General features: G+C 44.9%; 1 pseudogene; it reads right to left on the reverse strand.

The window, feature by feature from the left end:
- Positions 1–10,895: 10,895 nt before the first annotated feature.
- Positions 10,896–11,341, reverse strand: LOC129047360 (immunoglobulin heavy variable 5-51-like; annotated as a pseudogene).
- Positions 11,342–13,750: the final 2,409 nt, after the last annotated feature.

The raw sequence follows: 13,750 nt of genomic DNA on the forward strand, positions 1-13,750 counted from the left end.
TTGGTGGAACTGCTTTACAAATCTGAGGGCCACCATTTCAGGTATGGCTAGCCTCCCATTGGAGAATTTCCACCATCCTCCTTCAATGTAGCTCCCATTTTCTTGGGCAAACAAAGCCCTTTCATTTGGAGTGTAGCTTGGGATCTCTGGGAGGGGAATTTCTGGGAGGAGAGGCATAGCTAAGGCTTCCTCTTTAGAAGGCGGAGTCACCATTGCAGTCTGCTTTGCCTCTTGTCTGCCTTTCTGTTTCCTTTCACCTCTGATGTTTCTGCCCTCTGGTGCCCCCTAAAGTGCATTACAGCCACCTGCTTCGGGGCCCACACAGCATCTAAGAGCTGTAGAATTTCTTCCTTGTACTTTCTTTCTTTCTCTCCATCAGTCAAGAGTCCTCTTTCTTTGTAAATAGCCCCGTGAACATTCAAAATGGCAGAAGCATATTTACAGTCTGTGTGAATATTGGCCTTCTGGTCTTTTGCTAGCCAATGAGCCCTTGTCAGAGCTATTAGCTCTGCTTTCTGAGCAGAAGTTCCTGTAGGCAAAGACTATGTCTCTACTACCGAGTCCAAAGTCACTACTGCATACCCTGCTCGGTGGGCCCCCTCTAGGAAGAAGCTGCTCCCATCAGTAAAATATTCAATGCCCGGGTCCCCGAGGGGCCGATCTGTCAAATCTCTCTGGCTTGAGAACACTTCTTCTGCTACGTCCACACAGCAATGAAGGGGCAAGGTAGCCAGGTTTAAGGTATTTACAGTCTCTAACGTTATGCAGGGATTTTCACATAAGAGCTCTTGATATCAAATCATTCTCAGATTTGATAACCATTGGTGCCCCCTTTTGTCCATTAAAGTCAAAACCAGGTATGGTACCTGGATTATCAGTTGCTGTTCCAAAGTCAGTTTATTAGCTTCCTGTGCCAGTGAAGCAGTAGCAGCTAATGCCTTAAATAAGGGGGCCATGCAAGTGCCACAGTGTCTGATTGCCTGGATGAATATGCCACCGGGTGGTGCCATGACCCTACGACTTGAGTTAGGACCCCTATGACCATTCCTTTTCGCTCATGGACATATAAAAAGAAAAGCTTAGTTAGATCTGGCAACCCTAAAGCTGGAGCTTGAGTCAAGGCTCCTTTGATTTATTTAAAGGCCTTTTCCTGGTTGGCCTCCCAGAAGAGGGGCTCCTTCTCTCTGCCCTTTGTGGCTTCATACAATGGCTTAACCATGAGTGAGAAATATGGGATCCAGATGCGGCAGAACCCAGCTGCCTTTAGTAACTCTCTCATTTGTCGCCAGGTGGTTGGAGTGGGAAGCACACAAAAGCCTGCTTTCATTCACTACCAAGCAATCTTTTCCCTTGGCTTATATAGAAGCCTAAATACTGGACACTTTCAGAGCAGATTTGATCCTTTTTCCCTGACACTTTATATCCTGCCTTCCATAACAGGTGCAGGAGGTCTTGGGTCCCCTGAAAGCAGTTCTCCCAGGTTAGGGCTGTTAGAAGAAGATCATCAATGTACTGGAGCAAGACACAGTCACTGCTTAGTGGGGTGTAGGCTTTAAGGTCTGAGGCCTGTGCCTCTTCAAAGATTGTGGAAGAGTCTTAAATCCCTGTGGCAGTCTTGTTCAAGTATACTGTGATTCACCCCATCGCAAAGCAAAAATAGGCTGACTCATCTGTGCCAGCTAGAGACAGAAAAATGCGTCCTTCAAATCTAGGACTGTAAACCAAGTGACACTCACTGGAATATGTCCCATTAAAGTATACAGGTTTGGCAGTACTCGGTGGATGGTCACTGTGGCCTGGTTTACTGCACACAAGTCCTGCACTGGCCTATATTCTCCAGACGGCTTCCACGCTGGCAAGAGAGGGGTGTTCCATAGTGACTGGCATTTGACTATGGTTCCTTGCTTGTGAAGCCGCTCTAAGTGTTTGTGGACTCCCCGTATGGCCTCAGGGAGTAGCAGGTACTGACAGATACGAACCAGAGTTGCTCCCGGTTTTAACTCCACTACAATTGGTGCCTGATTTACTGCCAGTCCAGGCAGGTTACTTTCAGCCCAAACTCCAGTAATTTTAGTAAGTAACCCACGCATTTAATGTACTCCTGGTTCCGGAGTATTTCTTGCATATAGTCTCCATTCCTCAGCCTGTGGGACAGTAAGGGTTAACACTATAGCCTCTGGGTGAGCTAGATTTAAAGTTACATACCCTTGTGGCCCAGATGTAATCTGTGCCTGCAGTTTTTGAAATAGGTCTCTCTCCAGCAAAGGAACTGGACAATTTGGGAGGTATAGGAATTCATGTTGGACTCCTCGTCCTCCTATAACACACCTCTTTGACTGACAGAAAGGCCTCTTCTCTGAGACTCCAGTGGCTCCTACAATAGTTGCACAGTTCTTGGATAGCAGCCCTATAGGTCGGGTCACTACTGAGTGCTTAGTCCCACTATCTACCATAAAGTCCACTAGTTGGCCTCCACTTCTAATCTGAACATAGGCTCTTGGGGGCCCAAAGAGAAAGAGCCCGGTCTGTCCTAGTCCTCATATCCTTCGGCCCTGGCCAGTCCGATTAGATCAGTGTCTGGTTCCTCCCAGGTGCGGCAGCCCCCTGCTAGTGGCCTTCCCATACCACAGCCCTGACCGTTCTCCTTGTTATCATTCTCTGGACACTCGTTCTTCCAGTGTCCTTTCCTTTTGCACTGCGCACATTGATCTGTTTCTAGTCTCAGCTGGCTCTCAAATCCCCATCCATTGTGGCCTCTTCCATGCCCTCATCCATACCCGCATCCCCTTGCAAAACCAGCTTCCCTTCCTGTAAGGGCAGCTGCCAGTAAATCAGCCTTCTTCTTAAGCCTTCAATCAGCCTCGGTCTTTGCCTCCTGATCTCTGTTAATGTACACCTTGGTGGCTACCTCAATAAGCTGAGTAGCATTCATACCCGCGAAACCTTCCATCTTCTGCAAATTTTGCCTGATATCACCCTAGGCCTGACCTACAAATGACGTATTTAGCATATGCTGATTCTCAGTAGTCTCAGGGTTGAACAGGGTGTACAGCCGATATGCCTCACAAAGTCTCTCATACAACTGGCTTGGGCTCTCATCTGCTCCCTGGAGCACCTCCGAGATTTTTCCTATATTAACTGCTTTTCTCCCACCATCCTTCAGCCCATGAAAGATTGCCTCTCAGTACCGCTGCAGGTGCTGCAACTGGGTTGCATCATTTGGGTCCCAATTGGGGTCTGTTTCAGGGAACTGACCCTGTGCATATGCCTGGGCATTAACTGTGTCTGCAGGTGCATTAGTTTTAGCCACCGGAGGGCTGCCTGTGTCACCCTCTGCCATTCCTCCATATTAAACAGGGTCAAATATGCATATGCCTGGGCATTAACTGTGTCTGCAGGTGCATTAGTTTTAGCCACTGGAGGGCTGCCTGTGTCACTCTCTGCCATTCCTCCATATTAAACAGGGTCAAAAGAAGCTGTTTTCAATCTGGTCATGTTGGATTGTATGTCTGAAAAATGGACTGCATCAAGTCTACGAGAGCCTGTGGCTTCTCCATGTAGGAGGGAATATGATGCTTCCACTTTAGGAGGTCAGTGGTTGAAAAGCGCTGGTAAACGAAAGTTCACTCTCCCCTCTGGATGCGGCCATGCTCGTCATAATAGACAGGTCCCCTCGTCTCCCTGAGACGCATTTGCAGGACTCAGCTGCGGCCAGATCTGAGATGGCCTGCCTGACTTTCTGGGCTTTCCACTCCAACTTCCTGCAGTTCCAATTCCTCCTTCTTAGTTGAGGCTGGGGGTGTATACCCTTCCGGATTTAACTCCCCATGGACAGCTGGGGCTGCTGGCCTCACAGCTGACCCTGCAGTGGGAGCAGTTGGTCTCGGCAAAGGGGGGTGGATTGGAACATAAGGAGGAGGAGGCAATTCTGTTTCCTCCTGAGGTGCCTGCAGAACTGGTTTATCTTGGCTTTCCTGTGACTTTCCCTTTTTCTCTGCAGCTGCCAGCATGGCTGATTTTACTTTCATTTTGTCTTCGGCTGCTCGGGCCACAAGCGTCTTACAATATGCTGCTGGGGTGTGCAACCAGGCTGGTCAGTTTTGTATAATATTGAGCCATGAATCGATATAGGGAAATTGATCTGGGTACCCTGGCTGTCCTCCCACCCCGGTCACCACCTTAAACACCCAGCCAATCACCTCCCTATCTATATAGTACCCTCGGCCGGCCAGCCCACCCCTAAAGAAGGCCATTCTGATTCACAGACAGTTTTCAACCTTTAGGGGGTCAGCTTAATTCCATAATCCCCTGCAAAACCTTTCTTAAAATTCTGTAACGTACATTCCAGTGGAGTGGGTTTCAACGATTTTCCTCCCATTTCCTCCCTCTACGACGAACACTCACTCTGACTTTCTTTTCGGACCGACCAGACCGTCTCCTGTTACGGGAGTTTTCGGAGGCCGCCTGGCCAGCAGAGTTCCTTATTCTCAGCACGGCCGCTGCTGCCGCGGGGCAGCTCCTATTAGCCGCATCGCCACTATCCCAGGTAGGCCTCAGACTGCGCTGGGAGCAGAGTCCACGCTAAGAGACCTGCGCCTCCCACGTCTCTCCCCGCACTGGCCCCCCCGGAACCGTCTCTTTCACGCCCTTTTCACCCGCTTCCCCTCCCCCAGTTCCCTTTCGTAGCCGACTTGGCGAGCCTCTCTCCTGTATCGTGTCGGTTGCGGTGTGTGCTTTCTCCGAATGAGCGATCCCCTCTCGCCGCCCCAGCCTCCCTGGGTCGGACTAGACGGACACCCCGGGAGGTGATGAGGCTCCCCTCCATCCTCACGGGACGGGTCCTGCCTTGGGCCCCAAAGCCTGACTTGGGCCCCAGTAGCGCTGCTTCTGGGATCATCCTGTAGCCCTTTCCAGGTTCCTTTGCGCTGTCAGGGGAGTGGCGCCAGGGACCGGGAGAGCCGGTCTCCCCTCCGGGCTGAAGTTCTCCCCGAGGCCGCCTGGGGTCACAGATCGCCGCAACCAGGAGCCCCAGACCCTCAGGCAAAGGAGACAGCCCATCTGTCCTCTCTCGTCCTCCTGGCTGCTGGCTCGCAAGAAATGTTGCGGAACCTCAGGAGGGCAAGGGAGACCTCGGGGTATAGCAGGAGGATCTTCACTGAATGCACTCTGTCCCAAGGGACTCAACGTCCAAAAAACTGGGCCCTGAACAAAGACAAGGTTTTGCTTATACACCTCCTCCTAAGTGGCACGAACGCGAATGTACAGGGCCAAGGCAAAGGCCGTTAATCAAACAAAGCTTATAACTCAGGTTTAGCATCCTCCTTACTATGCAGCCCAGATGGTCATTATCTGCTTAGTTCAAAGGAGTCTCACAAAGACTCATCCTACGACCCCCGCCATGGCATGTAGCTGGCTACAAGCCCGACCTGCTCAGGCTGTACTGCTTAGATGAAGAAGCAGGAACCTACAATCATTAACTATAGGAAAAACAGAAACTCTTAAAACGTGCAGAGCAAGAGGCAAGGCATAGTTTACATAGCAGAGGGATGAGATTCGACAGGGAAGTTCACTTACACTAAAGGAGAGGTAGGAAAACTTACCTCTTTTCATCCTTATGTTGAGGGAGTGCTGGGAGAGTCTTCAGAGCCCATTCCTCTGAGCTCTGGCCCTTAGATAACGTTATTGAACCTTTGCCTGTTACTGCCTTTGACATGAGTCAGCCTAACACAGGCAGCTTGTTTCTTTCTCTTTTTAAATTTATATTTTCTTTCTTTAATTTTTTCTTTTTTCTCGCGTCAACATTAGGTTGACAACTTGTGTTCTTTCTGGCTTTTTCATGTAGGCAGTAGGCACTATAAACTTTCCTCTTACCACTGCTTTTGCTGTATTCTTGAGTTTTCAATAACTTGTTACCATTTAATTAAGATAATTTTTAAATTTTCATCTTTATGCCATTGTTAACCCAGATATTACTCAGGAGCAGATTTCTTAATTTCTATGTATTTGTTCAGTTGTAAGGGTTTCTTTGAGAGTTCATTTTTAGTTTTATTCTCCTGTGGTCTGAGAAGATACTTGATACGATTTCATTGTTTTAAAAATTCATTGAGACTTGTTTTGTGACCTATTATATGTTCTATCTTGTAGAATGTTGCATGTACTGATTACAAGAATGTTTGTTCTGCAGATCTTGGACAGAATGTTCTGTACACATCTGCTACATCCATTTGTTTCAGTGAGTTATTTAAGTGCAATTTTTCTCTGTTGACTTTCAGTCTCGAAGATCTGTCTAGTGCTTTCATGATTGTATTAAAGTCTCCCACTCTGATTGTTTTGCTCTCATTTTTTTTAATCTCTAATAGTACTTGTTTTATGAATCTAGTTCCTCCGGTGTTTGGTGCCTATAAATTTAGAATTGTAATATTTTCTTGTTGAACTGATCCTTTTATAATTGTATAGTGATCATCTATGTCTTTTTTTTTACTGTTGTTGCTTTGAAATCTATTTTGTCTTATATCAAAATAGCTACTCCTGCTCACTCTTGGTTTCCATTTTTGTGAAATACCTTCTTCCACCCTTTTACCTTGAGTTTATGTAAATCTTTGTGTGTTAGGGGAGCCTTTTAAAGACATCAGATATTTCCATTGTGATTTTTTAATCTATTCTGCCATTGTGTATCTTTTATATGAAGCATTTAGGCCATTTACATTCAATGTGAATATTTAGATATGAGTTACTGTTCTCTTTGCCATGTTAATTCTTACCTAGTTTTTTTTTTTTCACTGTGTTATTGTTTTATAGGCCTGTGAGTTTCAAGCTCTTAAGAGGTTCCCTTTATGTGCTTATTAGGCTTTTGTTTCAAGGTTTACAACTCCTTTTAGCATTTCTTGTACTGCTGGTTTGGTAGTGACGAATTCCCTCAGCACTGGTGATTCTGAAAATGACTTTACTTCTTTTTCATTTATCAAACAGTTTGGCAGGATACAAAATTCTTGATTGAAAGTTGTTCTGTTTAAGGAATTTGAAGATAGAAGCTTAATCCATCAGGCTGGTGAAGTTTCTGCTGAGATGGGTTTTTGTTTTGTTTCATATTACTGCTCTTAGAATTATTTCCTTCATGTTGACTTTTGGCAGCCTGATGACTATAAGCTTGGTGAAGGCAGTTTTGCAATACATTTCCCAGGAGTTCTTTGAACTTCTTGGATTTGGATATCTAGGTCTCTAGGCAGGCCAGGAAAGTATTTCTCAATTTTTCCCTCAAATAAGTTTTCCAAACATATTGTTTTTTTTTCTTCTTCAAGAACACTAATTATGCTGAGGTTTGGTCATTTTACATAATCCCATATTTCCTGGAGACTGTGTTTACTTCTTTTGGTTCTTTCTAAATTTATTTTTCTCTGATTTGATCATTTCAAAAATTCTCTAGTCTTTTTTCTTTTTCTTTTTTCTTCTTATTTCTACTTTATTCTTCTTTTTTTCATCTAATTTTTTTACTTCAACTTTTTATTTTATACTTTTTCTAGTCTATTGTTATATTTTTTCTTCTACTTTTTTCTAGTCTATTTTTAAAACTTTCCATGGCATTTTGTAATTCCCTTACTATTTCCCTGCATTTTGTCTTCTATTTTCAGAAGTTCTGATTGGTTTCTCTTTATGATATCTATCTCTCTCTAAAAATTTGTATTTATATTCTGAACTGCTTTTATACATTTGTTTATGATGATTTTCACCTTCTTATTATATCTTCTTGAGTAGCTTAATAATCAACATTCTGAATTTCTTATCTGGTATTTTAAAGACTTCATTTTGGTTAGAGTTTATTGCTGGAGACTAGTGTGACCTTTTTGGGAAGTTATAGCACCCTGTTTTGTCATATTACTTGAGTTATTTTTCTAATTTCCTCTTATTTTGGTAGACTATTTCTTCTAATTATTATTGAAATTATGTTTGTTTTAACTGTTTATTTTGTTTGTTTTTAAATTTATTTTTTCCCTTAAGAATGAGACTTTAATGGTTATAATTAATTACTCCTAATTTGATTTTTGGTCCTTAGAGGGGTGAAGACTCCGTAAGAGTTCCGTGGTTATGGAGAATCTTTGCATGATGGCTTTCCTATGTGTTGATTGCAGTAGAAATCTGCTTAGTATGTGAGCAAGTTCACTATCTTCTATGGGGTTAGAATGGTTGAGGTCTATTAAACCTTAGTTCATTCCTCTGTGGCATGCACGTATTTATTTATTTTCCCCCAGTGATTTATTTGCTGGTTTGATGGTTCAGGCTTCAGACCAGTAGGGGGCTTGTCCCTGGATAGAAACCAGCTGTGGCTAAATCAGGTGATAAATGAAGTCCCAGCCTTGACAGAGGTGGCTGGAGGAGCTTTTAGTGAGTCACACTGAGGTCTTATCTGGGGGAAGGGTTGGAGCCACCTCAGCTCCCTTGCCAGGTCTGTAGGAAAGTTATGCACCTCTAAGACACTCTCCTATCCCAGGATTCCAGCTATTCAGATCAGACAGGCATGTCTTTTCCTCTGTACAAATGTTGAAGTGTTAAATACAGAGGAATTGTGACTGTGTCTGGTGAAAACCTGAACCTGGAGAGTGCTCTTTCTGGGGGATGCAGTCAACATGATGTGTTCCAGAAATGCTGTCTATAGTTGCCCCCGTGCTGAACTCTTGTGGGAGAGACCCCAAGTGTGCCTGCAGTGGTGTACAAGGGGGAAAGACTTCCTCTTCTTCAAGTTTTTCACATGCACCAGGGATATCTGACTGTTGAGACAGAGCTGAAGACTTTCTCTGCTGAGCTCAGCAGTGTAACTGTGCCTCTGCTAAAAGAAGTTTCCCACCAATGGAGGGATCTGATGTTCAAGGCCTGCCATCCAGATTCTCTTGTCCCATAGGGTGTTCCCTCAATGTGGTGCACTCCCTTCCCCTAGGAGTAGGAGAACCTGGGAGCCATACTACTGTGAGTGTTGTTGCTTCTCAAGGTCTAGCCGCCCAGTGAAGTTGACACACTTCAACCTGGTGTTGGGGAATGTATGTAAGGGATCTGGTGGTGTGATGTGTCCTCAAATTTTTCAGCAGTGAGCAGTGAACTAGGTCTGATGGAAGTGGCGGGGGAGTGATGGAGACTGTGAAATTCCTTAGGTATTGGTATACTTTGTGTGCTGGCTTTCTTGAATGCTGGTTATAGCAGTAATAAACTGGTCACGTGGACAGACTCAGGACCTCCTGGTCATCCAGAGTGGTGCAGGCACTGGTCATAGCTGAGATCACACAGTCATTTTCTCCTTTCTGGGTGCAGTGATAGTCTACCAGGCGATACCGTGATGGACTGTTTATTGGCCTCCTGCTTGGAGGTGGTGCTTTCAAAAGAGCACCAGCTACAGTATTAACAGTGGGGTTTTTGCTTGGCTTATGTTGCCCAGGAATAGCGGCTACTGTGGATTCTCAGGCAGTGGATGTGGCCATGTATCTCCCAAAAGATGCTGCCCTTTGTATTAAGCTGCCAGGGCAGGTGGCTGCATAAAGCAAGGTGAGGGCTGGGCCAGGTGGGTTTCTGCTCTGAGTATCCTTGTGCAGGGCAAGCAGCAGCCTCTCTGGGTATGGGGGACACCTGATAATGGTGAATTCTATTGTTAATCTGCTGTTTAATTTTGTTTGTCATCTCATCACTCTTGAGAGTTTTTGAAACTATGATAATCAGGGATATTGGCCTGTAATTTTATTTACTTGTAGTGTCTTTTCCTTGCTTTGGAAATAGGGCCTTCCAAAATAAGCTTGGATATATTTTTCTCTTTATTTTGTTGGAAATTTGAGTACAGATTCTAGGTTTTTTTTTAATTTTTGATAAAATTCAGTAGTGAAGCCATGAAGTTCTTGACTTTTCTTTGATTAGAGATGTTCGAAAAATCACTGGCTCGATCTCTTTACTCATTGGTCTCTTCAGATTTTTTTTAATTGGAGTCACTCTGTTGCTCAGTCTGGAGTGCAGTGGCTCGATTTTGGCTTTCTGCAACCTCTGCCTCCCAGGGTCAAGTCATTCTCCTACCTCAGCCTCCCGAGTAGCTGGGACTATGGGACTGCGGATGAACACCGCCACACCCAGCTAATCTATGTATTTTTAGTAGAGACAGGGTTTTGCCATGTTGGCCAGGCTGATCTTGAACTCCTGACCTGAGGTGATGCACCCACATCGGCCTCCCAAAGTGCTGAGAATACACACATGAGCAACCACGGCCAGCCCAGATTTTTTATTTCTTAGTGGTTCAGTTTTGATAGGTTGTATGTCTTTAAAAATTTATCTATTTATTTTAATTTATCCTTAACCAAACAGGTTCTAAAATATTTGCAAGATTACTCACAGGAAATCTATTTATGAAGGAAGTCTTTGTTATATCAAAATACTTACGAAATGGCACAAAGATGAATTATTCAGTGCATATTGTTAAAAGGAAAATAACAACAAAAACAAGATAACCTATTAATAGTACAAAAAGGGATTAAATGATTTTGGAAAAGTAAGTAGAAAATAAAAGAAGGAGGGAGTAAGAGCGGATAGGAGGGAGGAAGGCAAGCAAGCAATGATGAACTGTGTAAAATTTTCACTAATTAAAAGACTATCATATTGAAGAGGTGCCTATTAGGCAGCCTTTTGATGTTAACCATGTAATATACACCACGAAAAACCTTGTAGAACACACAAGAGCCCCCTCAGAGAATCCACCTCCCATGGTCAGGTCTCCCATCCATTTGCCTTAGGGGTTGGGAACCCTCCCATGTTGTTCTCTGGTTCTCACTCCTGAGGACACAAACAGCCAGTGTTTCCTCCCCAGATGAATAGAGAGATCCCTGGGGAGGGTGTGTCTGGCAGCTCACTCTGCACCTGCACCATGGAAGGTTTTAGATGGTCTGTCTCACACAATAATACATGGCGGTGTCCGAGGCCTTCAGGCTGCTCCACTGCAGGTAGGTGGTGCTGATAGAGCTGTCGGCTGAGATGGTGACATGGCCTTGGAAGGACGGGCTGTATCTGGTATCAGAGTTCCCAGGATAGATGCCCCCTATCCACTCCAGTTCTTTCCCGGGCACCTGGCACACCCAGTGGATCTAGTAGCTGGTAAAGCTGTATCCAGAAGTCTTACAGGAGATCCTCAGAGACTCCCCGGGCCTTTTCACCTCTGCTGCAGACTGCACCAGCTGCACCTCAGCAAAGACACCTGTGTGGCAGACACAAAATTTGCATCAGGGGCTCCCTTCTGCCCATTTTTCTCTGTGACCTCAAACCCTGGGCAGGACTGACCTTGGAGAACAGCCAGGACGAGGGAAAGGATGACGGTTGACCCCATCCTGGAGGAGGACAGAAAGAAAGCCCTGCGATCCCAGCTGAGTGGTGAAAGAGACTCACTGTGGAGGAGAGCCCTGGGTTTAAGTGGGGAGGCCCCCATTTGAATTTGCATAGTTGCCGCCCTGGCCTGAAGGGAAGAGTCTACAAGGTTTATAACCCAAAACCGCAACTGCAGAAAAAAGGCTGGCCTGAGCCTCTTGGGAGGGGCAGAATAAGGTCTTAATAATTTCTTACAACCACCTCTTCTCCCTCCCCACTCTTGTCCATGGTCCTACAAGACCCAAACCAGGGCCTCCCTTCTTCCCACTCTTCTCTGTGACCCTGTGAAGGTGGTAAATCTAGATGAAATCATGTGTGTTTTAAAAAATGAGAAATAGAACCAGGAAATGCTTTGAAGACAAAATTCAAATGCGCATATGCCTGATAATAAGAACTACAAAAAAAAAAAAAAACAAACAACCTACTTTCTACTTGCTGGCAATTTCCCATGAGTGTGATTATGGTCTGGGTACCCAGCAAAGGCAGGACCACCCTAGGGCTTCAACAGTCCTCAACTTGATTAACTTGCCAGACCTTCACCCATGCCAAATCACACATTTTTCCTGATCATTTTGTCTTCTAGATTTCTACAGTCTGCCAATTCAACATAAATAGGGAATATTTGTTTAGGTCTCTGAATTGCTGATGGAACTGAAGAGATTGCCATTGCTGCACCCAACTCCTGGTAGTTCTGTTTTAAGTCCTTTGTGTCAACCCCAGCACCTTCTTGTTTAGTTCTTTCATTTTTTAACATTTATTTTATGATATTCACATTGCTTGGAGGAGGCCCTTAACTATCCCCTATGTCTGCCCCATTTTCTTGTGAACCACTCTCATTTCCTTATCATCTAAAAGATCCAAATGAAAAGCCAAGGCAACACAAACTACACAGTTTCTAAAATATTTGCCAGATTGCTCACAGGAATTGTACCTGGGGTGCAGAAGCAAAAGGACTTCTCTTTATCACAGCACAGGCCATGACCTAGGTAAGGTGCATGTGAAGCAATGTCCAGCAGCATTGACAGAAACACACAGCAGCAGGACCTGGATAAGGTGCATGCTAAGCAATGACCGTCAGTATCAACATAAACACATAGCACCATGGCTTCCATGTGCAGCACTGGGCTCCTCATCTGGAGAGCCCACTTTGCATTTTAAAGAGAGAAAAGGCAGTCTCATTCTCAGAGTAGATAAACTTTACATGATCAGGATCCAGTGCACGAGGAAAGCTGTCCCATCAGAAGCATCCTACTTGAGGTTGGGATCAGCTAGAGCCATCTGTGATGTGTCTGTTGTGAGCTGTGGGTCCAGCATCCTCCCAAACATACTCCTCCCTTCTGCAGCACATGAAGCCAAAGAGAATCTGCTACATCATCAGTCTCCTAGTCCATTGGCTAACGTTGTTCATGATCTGATGATATCTATTAATGATATCATTCATATTACAAAATGATGCCACTTTCCACACTATCCTCCCTGTTCTAGTTGTCTAGTGGATTCCCCTCCCCAGCCCAAACCCTGGGCTACCATCTGTGTAGCTCTTCTGTGTTGTGTGTTGTTTCTGGACAACTGTACCCTTTGGTGGTGAATGGGAGTCTAGCAGCCTTGGCTCACAGGGCACACTTCAGGGCTGGATATGCATCTTTTTACTATTATTTTAGCTATCACAGATATGAGTTGCATATTCAGGTTGTTCTTCGTTATTTTTACTTGTTCTTATTCAGGGAACAACTCCTAGGGAGCTGTGTCTGTCGTTTCTAAATTCCATGGATTACTTTCACTTCCTGCTCCTTATTGGAGTGCACACATCATCTTATGCCATGTGATTCTGTAGCCATCCAGGCACTGAATGTCTTTTATCCCACAATTTCTCATCCTTTGACATTATAAACAATGCTCTAGAGATGTGTCAGTAGTCAGGGTCTTTCTAGCAATTTACACCTCTGATGTAATTGTGTTGAGTGTCCCAAGACCATCCTCAGGCCCCACAATCAATAGAAATAAAGGACTCAAGACAAGCTGTTATTCTCATGGGTGCAGCTTTATTATAGCAAATTAATATGAATTAAAATGAGCAAAGGAACCAGCAGGAAGGCCCTGAGAATCCAGGCACAAGCTCCCAAGTGTTCTTTCCTTGAGGAGTCTCTTGACCTGAATTCTCCCAGTAGTGATGCATGACAATACGTGTGAAGCATTGTCCACCAGGGAAGCTCACTTGAGTGCTGGTGCCCAGCGCTGTTTATTGGGGCCCATCACAGATGTGTGTGACACCTGTATAACTGACCTCCAGTGCTCAGACGCCGGCCCCTTCAGCAATAATAGGCATTCCCCATAAGTCATTATGGAAACAGCTAGCGCAGTTGCACCCAGG

This window comes from Pongo abelii, chromosome 2 (genome assembly GCF_028885655.2).
Source record: "Pongo abelii isolate AG06213 chromosome 2, NHGRI_mPonAbe1-v2.0_pri, whole genome shotgun sequence".
Classification (NCBI taxonomy): domain Eukaryota; kingdom Metazoa; phylum Chordata; class Mammalia; order Primates; family Hominidae; genus Pongo; species Pongo abelii.